Genomic DNA, 9,945 nt, shown 5'->3' with positions numbered 1-9,945 from the left:
GCTTTAATTCGTGACCACCCCCAAAAAATCGAAAAATCCACCCAAATCCTAAAAAAATTTAAATTTTTATATGAAAAACTTCTTTTGGCCATATCTCCTAAACTAAGCGTCCTAGAGCGAAAAGGGCTTTAATTCGTGACCACCCTCAAAAAATCGAAAAATCCACCCAAATCCTAAAAAAATTGAAATTTTTATATGAAAAACTTCTTTTGGCCATATCTCCTAAACTAAGCGTCCTAGAGCGAAAAGGGCTTTAATTCGTGACCACCCCCAAAAAATTGAAAAATCCACCCAAATCCTAAAAAAATTGAAATTTTTATATGAAAAGCTTCTTTTGGCCATATCTCCTAAACTAAGCGTCCTAGAGCGAAAAGGACGATAATTCGTGACCACCCTCAAAAAATCGAAAAATCCACTCAAATCCTAAAAAAATTTAAATTTTTATATGAAAAACTTCTTTTGGCCATATCTCCTAAACTAAGCGTCCTAGAGCGAAAAGGGCTTTAATTCGTGACCACCCCCAAAAAATCAAAAAATCCACCCAATCCTAAAAAAATTGAAATTTTTATATGAAAAACTTCGTTTGGCCATATCTCCTAAACTAAGCGTCCTAGAGCGAAAAGGGCGATAATTCGTGACCACCCCCAAAAAATCGAAAAATCCACCCAAATCCTAAAAAAATTGAAATTTTTATAAGAAAAACTTCGTTTGGCCATATCTCCTAAACTAAGCGTCCTAGAGCGAAAAGGGCTTTAATTCGTGACCACCCCCAAAATATCGAAAAATCCACCCAAATCCTCAAAAAATTGAAATTTTTATATGAAAAACTTCTTTTGGCCATATCTCCTAAACTAAGCGTCCTAGAGCGAAAAGGACGATAATTCGTGACCACCCACAAAAAATCGAAAAATCCACCCAAATCCTAAAAAAATTGAAATTTTTATATGAAAAACTTCTTTTGGCCATATCTCCTAAACTAAGCGTCCTAGAGCGAAAAGGACGATAATTCGTGACCACCCTCAAAAAATCGAAAAATCCACCCAAATCCTAAAAAAATTGAAATTTTTATATGAAAAACTTCTTTTGGCCATATCTCCTAAACTAAGCGTCCTAGAGCGAAAAGGGCGATAATTCGTAACCACCCCCAAAAAATCGAAAAATCCACTCAAATCCTAAAAAAATTGAAATTTTTATATGAAAAACTTCTTTTGGCCATATCTCCTAAACTAAGCGTCCTAGAGCGAAAAGGGCTTCAATTCGTGACCACCCCCAAAAAATCGAAAAATCCACCCAAATCCTAAAAAAATTGAAATTTTTATATGAAAAACTTCTTTTGGTCATATCTCCTAAACTAAGCGTCCTAGAGCGAAAAGGGCTTTAATTCGTGACCACCCCCAAAAAATCGATAAATCCACCCAAATCCTAAAAAAATTTAAATTTTTATATGAAAAACTTCTTTTGGCCATATCTCCTAAACTAAGCGTCCTAGAGCGAAAAGGGCTTTAATTCGTGACCACCCTCAAAAAATCGAAAAATCCACCCAAATCCTAAAAAAATTGAAATTTTTATATGAAAAACTTCTTTTGGCCATATCTCCTAAACTAAGCGTCCTAGAGCGAAAAGGACGATAATTCGTGACCACCCTCAAAAAATCGAAAAATTCACCCAAATCCTAAAAAAAATGAAATTTTTATATGAAAAACTTCTTTTGGCCATATCTCCTAAACTAAGCGTCCTAGAGCGAAAAGGGCTTTAATTCGTGACCACCCTCAAAAAATCGAAAAATCCACCCAAATCCTAAAAAAATTGAAATTTTTATATGAAAAACTTCTTTTGGCCATATCTCCTAAACTAAGCGTCCTAGAGCGAAAAGGGCGATAATTCGTGGACACCCCCAAAAAATCGAAAAATCCACCCAAATCCTAAAAAAATTTAAATTTTTATATGAAAAACTTCTTTTGGCCATATCTCCTAAACTAAGCGTCCTAGAGCGAAAAGGGCTTTATTTCGTGACCACCCCCAAAAAAATCAAAAAATCCACCCAAATCCTAAAAAAATTGAAATTTTTATATGAAAAACTTCTTTTGGCCATATCTCCTAAACTAAGCGTCCTAGAGCGAAAAGGGCTTTAATTCGTGACCACCCTCAAAAAATCGAAAAATCCACCCAAATCCTCAAAAAATTGAAATTTTTATATGAAAAACTTCTTTTGGCCATATCTCCTAAACTAAGCGTCCTAGAGCGAAAAGGACGATAATTCGTGACCATCCCCAAAAAATCGAAAAATCCACCCAAATCCTAAAAAAATTGAAATTTTTATATGAAAAACTTCTTTTGGCCATATCTCCTAAACTAAGCGTCCTAGAGCGAAAAGGACGATAATTCGTGACCACCCTCAAAAAATCGAAAAATCCACCCAAATCCTAAAAAAATTGAAATTTTTATATGAAAAACTTCTTTTGGCCATATCTCCTAAACTAAGCGTCCTAGAGCGAAAAGGGCGATAATTCGTGACCACCCCCAAAAAATCGAAAAATCCACTCAAATCCTAAAAAAATTGAAATTTTTATATGAAAAACTTCTTTTGGCCATATCTCCTAAACTAAGCGTCCTAGAGCGAAAAGGGCTTTAATTCGTGACCACCCCCAAAAAATCGAAAAATTCACCCAAATCCTAAAAAAATTGAAATTTTTATATGAAAAACTTCTTTTGGCCATATCTCCTAAACTAAGCGTCCTAGAGCGAAAAGGGCTTTAATTCGTGACCACCCTCAAAAAATCGAAAAATCCACTCAAATCCTAAAAAAATTTAAATTTTTATATGAAAAACTTCTTTTGGCCATATCTCCTAAACTAAGCGTCCTAGAGCGAAAAGGGCGATAATTCGTGACCACCCCCAAAAAATCGAAAAATCCACTCAAATCCTAAAAAAATTGAAATTTTTATATGAAAAACTTCTTTTGGCCATATCTCCTAAACTAAGCGTCCTAGAGCGAAAAGGGCTTTAATTCGTGACCACCCTCAAAAAATCGAAAAATCCACCCAAATCCTAAAAAAATTGAAATTTTTATATGAAAAACTTCTTTTGGCCATATCTCCTAAACTAAGCGTCCTAAAGCGAAAAGGGCGATAATTCGTGACCACCCCCAAAAAATCGAAAAATCCACCCAAATCCTAAAAAAATTGAAATTTTTATATGAAAAACTTCTTTTGGCCATATCTCCTAAACTAAGCGTCCTAGAGCGAAAAGGACGATAATTCGTGACCACCCTCAAAAAATCGAAAAACCCACCCAAATCCTAAAAAAATTGAAATTTTTATATGAAAAACTTCTTTTGGCCATATCTCCTAAACTAAGCGTCCTAGAGCGAAAAGGACGATAATTCGTGACCACCCCCACAAAATCGAAAAATTCACCCAAATCCTAAAAAAATTGAAATTTTTATATGAAAAACTTCTTTTGGCCATATCTCCTAAACTAAGCGTCCTAGAGCGAAAAGGGCGATAATTCGTGACCACCCCCAAAAAATCGAAAAATCCACTCAAATCCTAAAAAAATTTAAATTTTTATATGAAAAACTTCTTTTGGCCATATCTCCTAAACTAAGCGTCCTAGAGCGAAAAGGGCTTTAATTCGTGACCACCCTCAAAAAATCGAAAAATTCACCCAAATCCTAAAAAAATTGAAATTTTTATATGAAAAACTTCTTTTGGTCATATCTCCTAAACTAAGCGTCCTAGAGCGAAAAGGGCTTTAATTCGTGACCACCCTCAAAAAATCGAAAAATCCACCCAAATCCTAAAAAAATTGAAATTTTTATATGAAAAACTTCTTTTGGCCATATCTCCTAAACTAAGCGTCCTAGAGCGAAAAGGGCGATAATTCGTGACCACCCCCAAAAAATCGAAAAATCCACCCAAATCCTAAAAAAATTTAAATTTTTATATGAAAAACTTCTTTTGGCCATATCTCCTAAACTAAGCGTCCTAGAGCGAAAAAGACGATAATTCGTGACCACCCTCAAAAAATCGAAAAACCCACCCAAATCCTAAAAAAATTGAAATTTTTATATGAAAAACTTCTTTTGGCCATATCTCCTAAACTAAGCGTCCTAGAGCGAAAAGGACGATAATTCGTGACCACCCTCAAAGAATCGAAAAATCCACCCAAATCCTAAAAAAATTGAAATTTTTATATGAAAAACTTCTTTTGGCCATATCTCCTAAACTAAGCGTCCTAGAGCGAAAAGGACGATAATTCGTGACCACCCTCAAAAAATCGAAAAATCCACCCAAATCCTAAAAAAATTGAAATTTTTATATGAAAAACTTCTTTTGGCCATATCTCCTAAACTAAGCGTCCTAGAGCGAAAAGGGCTTTATTTCGTGACCACCCCCAAAAAATCAAAAAATCCACCCAAATCCTAAAAAAATTGAAATTTTTATATGAAAAACTTCTTTTGGCCATATCTCCTAAACTAAGCGTCCTAGAGCGAAAAGGGCTTTAATTCGTGACCACCCCCAAAAAATCGAAAAATCCACCCAATCCTAAAAAAATTGAAATTTTTATATGAAAAACTTCGTTTGGCCATATCTCCTAAACTAAGCGTCCTAGAGCGAAAAGGGCTTTAATTCGTGACCACCCCCAAAAAATCGAAAAATCCACCCAAATCCTAAAAAAATTGAAATTTTTATATGAAAAACATCTTTTGGCCATATCTCCTAAACTAAGCGTCCTAGAGCGAAAAGGGCTTTAATTCGTGACCACCCCCAAAAAATCGAAAAATCCACCCAAATCCTAAAAAAATTTAAATTTTTATATGAAAAACTTCTTTTGGCCATATCTCCTAAACTAAGCGTCCTAGAGCGAAAAGGGCTTTAATTCGTGACCACCCTCAAAAAATCGGAAAATCCACCCAAATCCTAAAAAATTGAAATTTTTATATGAAAAACTTCGTTTGGCCATATCTCCTAAACTAAGCGTCCTAGAGCGAAAAGGGCTTTAATTCGTGACCACCCTCAAAAAATCGAAAAATCCACCCAAATCCTAAAAAAATTGAAATTTTTATATGAAAAACTTCTTTTGGCCATATCTCCTAAACTAAGCGTCCTAGAGCGAAAAGGGCTTTAATTCGTGACCACCCTCAAAAAATCGAAAAATCCACCCAAATCCTAAAAAAATTGAAATTTTTATATGAAAAACTTCTTTTGGCCATATCTCCTAAACTAAGCGTCCTAGAGCGAAAAGGACGATAATTCGTGACCACCCTCAAAAAATCGAAAAATCCACCCAAATCCTAAAAAAATTGAAATTTTTATATGAAAAACTTCTTTTGGCCATATCTCCTAAACTAAGCGTCCTAGAGCGAAAAGGGCTTTAATTCGTGACCACCCTCAAAAAATCGAAAAATCCACCCAAATCCTAAAAAAATTGAAATTTTTATATGAAAAACTTCTTTTGGCCATATCTCCTAAACTAAGCGTCCTAGAGCGAAAAGGACGATAATTCGTGACCACCCTCAAAAAATCGAAAAATTCACCCAAATCCTAAAAAAATTGAAATTTTTATATGAAAAACTTCTTTTGGCCATATCTCCTAAACTAAGCGTCCTAGAGCGAAAAGGGCTTTAATTCGTGACCACCCTCAAAAAATCGAAAAATCCACCCAAATCCTAAAAAAATTTAAATTTTTATATGAAAAACTTCTTTTGGCCATATCTCCTAAACTAAGCGTCCTAGAGCGAAAAGGGCGATAATTCGTGACCACCCCCAAAAAATCGAAAAATCCACCCAAATCCTAAAAAAATTGAAATTTTTATATGAAAAACTTCTTTTGGCCATATCTCCTAAACTAAGCGTCCTAGAGCGAAAAGGACGATAATTCGTGACCACCCTCAAAAAATCGAAAAATCCACCCAAATCCTAAAAACATAGAAATTTTTATATGAAAAACTTCTTTTGGCCATATCTCCTAAACTAAGCGTCCTAGAGCGAAAAGGGCTTTATTTCGTGACCACCCCCAAAAAATCAAAAAATCCACCCAAATCCTAAAAAAATTGAAATTTTTATATGAAAAACTTCTTTTGGCCATATCTCCTAAACTAAGCGTCCTAGAGCGAAAAGGACGATAATTCGTGACCACCCTCAAAAAATCGAAAAATCCACCCAAATCCTAAAAAAATTTAAATTTTTATATGAAAAACTTCTTTTGGCCATATCTCCTAAACTAAGCGTCCTAGAGCGAAAAGGGCTTTAATTCGTGACCACCCTCAAAAAATCGAAAAATCCACCCAAATCCTAAAAAAATTGAAATTTTTATATGAAAAACTTCTTTTGGCCATATCTCCTAAACTAAGCGTCCTAGAGCGAAAAGGGCTTTATTTCGTGACCACCCCCAAAAAATCAAAAAATCCACCCAAATCCTAAAAAAATTGAAATTTTTATATGAAAAACTTCTTTTGGCCATATCTCCTAAACTAAGCGTCCTAGAGCGAAAAGGACGATAATTCGTGACCACCCTCAAAAAATCGAAAAATCCACCCAAATCCTAAAAAAATTTAAATTTTTATATGAAAAACTTCTTTTGGCCATATCTCCTAAACTAAGCGTCCTAGAGCGAAAAGGGCTTTAATTCGTGACCACCCTCAAAAAATCGAAAAATCCACCCAAATCCTAAAAAAATTGAAATTTTTATATGAAAACTTCTTTTGGCCATATCTCCTAAACTAAGCGTCCTAGAGCGAAAAGGGCGATAATTCGTGACCACCCCCAAAAAATCGAAAAATCCACCCAAATCCTAAAAAAATTGAAATTTTTATATGAAAAACTTCTTTTGGCCATATCTCCTAAACTAAGCGTCCTAGAGCGAAAAGGACGATAATTCGTGACCACCCTCAAAAAATCGAAAAACCCACTCAAATCCTAAAAAAATTGAAATTTTTATATGAAAAACTTCTTTTGGCCATTTCTCCTAAACTAAGCGTCCTAGAGCGAAAAGGACGATAATTCGTGACCACTCTCAAAAAATCGAAAAATTCACCCAAATCCTAAAAAAATTGAAATTTTTATATGAAAAACTTCTTTTGGCCATATCTCCTAAACTAAGCGTCCTAGAGCGAAAAGGGCTTTAATTCGTGACCACCCTCAAAAAATCGAAAAATCCACCCAAATCCTAAAAAAATTTAAATTTTTATATGAAAAACTTCTTTTGGCCATATCTCCTAAACTAAGCGTCCTAGAGCGAAAAGGGCGATAATTCGTGACCACCCCCAAAAAATCGAAAAATCCACCCAAATCCTAAAAAAATTGAAATTTTTATATGAAAAACTTCTTTTGGCCATATCTCCTAAACTAAGCGTCCTAGAGCGAAAAGGACGATAATTCGTGACCACCCTCAAAAAATCGAAAAATCCACCCAAATCCTAAAAAAATTGAAATTTTTATATGAAAAACTTCTTTTGGCCATATCTCCTAAACTAAGCGTCCTAGAGCGAAAAGGGCTTTATTTCGTGACCACCCCCAAAAAATCAAAAAATCCACCCAAATCCTAAAAAAATTGAAATTTTTATATGAAAAACTTCTTTTGGCCATATCTCCTAAACTAAGCGTCCTAGAGCGAAAAGGACGATAATTCGTGACCACCCTCAAAAAATCGAAAAATCCACCCAAATCCTAAAAAAATTTAAATTTTTATATGAAAAACTTCTTTTGGCCATATCTCCTAAACTAAGCGTCCTAGAGCGAAAAGGGCGATAATTCGTGACCACCCCCAAAAAATCGAAAAATCCACTCAAATCCTAAAAAATTTTAAATTTTTATATGAAAAACTTCTTTTGGCCATATCTCCTAAACTAAGCGTCCTAGAGCGAAAAGGGCTTTAATTCGTGACCACCCCCAAAAAATCGAAAAATCCACCCAAATCCTAAAAAAATTGAAATTTTTATATGAAAAACTTCTTTTGGTCATATCTCCTAAACTAAGCGTCCTAGAGCGAAAAGGGCTTTAATTCGTGACCACCCCCAAAAAATCGAAAAATCCACCCAAATCCTAAAAAAATTTAAATTTTTATATGAAAAACTTCTTTTGGCCATATCTCCTAAACTAAGCGTCCTAGAGCGAAAAGGACGATAATTCGTGACCACCCTCAAAAAATCGAAAAATTCACCCAAATCCTAAAAAAATTGAAATTTTTATATGAAAAACTTCTTTTGACCATATCTCCTAAACTAAGCGTCCTAGAGCGAAAAGGGCTTTAATTCGTGACCACCCTCAAAAAATCGAAAAATCCACCCAAATCCTAAAAAAATTGAAATTTTTATATGAAAACTTCTTTTGGCCATATCTCCTAAACTAAGCGTCCTAGAGCGAAAAGGACGATAATTCGTGACCACCCCAAAAAATCGAAAAATCCACCCAAATCCTAAAAAAATTGAAATTTTTATATGAAAAACTTCTTTTGGCCATATCTCCTAAACTAAGCGTCCTAGAGCGAAAAGGACGATAATTCGTGACCACCCTCAAAAAATCGAAAAATCCACCCAAATCCTAAAAAAATTGAAATTTTTATATGAAAAACTTCTTTTGGCCATATCTCCTAAACTAAGCGTCCTAGAGCGAAAAGGGCGATAATTCGTGACCACCCCCAAAAAATCGAAAAATCCACTCAAATCCTAAAAAAATTGAAATTTTTATATGAAAAACTTCTTTTGGCCATATCTCCTAAACTAAGCGTCCTAGAGCGAAAAGGGCTTTAATTCGTGACCACCCCCAAAAAATCGAAAAATTCACCCAAATCCTAAAAAAATTGAAATTTTTATATGAAAAACTTCTTTTGGCCATATCTCCTAAACTAAGCGTCCTAGAGCGAAAAGGGCTTTAATTCGTGACCACCCTCAAAAAATCGAAAAATCCACTCAAATCCTAAAAAAATTTAAATTTTTATATGAAAAACTTCTTTTGGCCATATCTCCTAAACTAAGCGTCCTAGAGCGAAAAGGGCGATAATTCGTGACCACCCCCAAAAAATCGAAAAATCCACTCAAATCCTAAAAAAATTGAAATTTTTATATGAAAAACTTCTTTTGGCCATATCTCCTAAACTAAGCGTCCTAGAGCGAAAAGGGCTTTAATTCGTGACCACCCTCAAAAAATCGAAAAATCCACCCAAATCCTAAAAAAATTGAAATTTTTATATGAAAAACTTCTTTTGGCCATATCTCCTAAACTAAGCGTCCTAAAGCGAAAAGGGCGATAATTCGTGACCACCCCCAAAAAATCGAAAAATCCACCCAAATCCTAAAAAAATTGAAATTTTTATATGAAAAACTTCTTTTGGCCATATCTCCTAAACTAAGCGTCCTAGAGCGAAAAGGACGATAATTCGTGACCACCCTCAAAAAATCGAAAAACCCACCCAAATCCTAAAAAAATTGAAATTTTTATATGAAAAACTTCTTTTGGCCATATCTCCTAAACTAAGCGTCCTAGAGCGAAAAGGACGATAATTCGTGACCACCCCCACAAAATCGAAAAATTCACCCAAATCCTAAAAAAATTGAAATTTTTATATGAAAAACTTCTTTTGGCCATATCTCCTAAACTAAGCGTCCTAGAGCGAAAAGGGCGATAATTCGTGACCACCCCCAAAAAATCGAAAAATCCACTCAAATCCTAAAAAAATTTAAATTTTTATATGAAAAACTTCTTTTGGCCATATCTCCTAAACTAAGCGTCCTAGAGCGAAAAGGGCTTTAATTCGTGACCACCCTCAAAAAATCGAAAAATTCACCCAAATCCTAAAAAAATTGAAATTTTTATATGAAAAACTTCTTTTGGTCATATCTCCTAAACTAAGCGTCCTAGAGCGAAAAGGGCTTTAATTCGTGACCACCCTCAAAAAATCGAAAAATCCACCCAAATCCTAAAAAAATTGAAATTTTTATATGAA

The sequence above is a fragment of the Haematobia irritans genome, chromosome 1 (assembly GCF_050003625.1).
Source record: "Haematobia irritans isolate KBUSLIRL chromosome 1, ASM5000362v1, whole genome shotgun sequence".
Lineage (NCBI taxonomy): Eukaryota > Metazoa > Arthropoda > Insecta > Diptera > Muscidae > Haematobia > Haematobia irritans.
The sequence above is the reverse complement of the archived record's forward strand: the minus strand, read 5'-3'. Positions refer to the sequence as shown.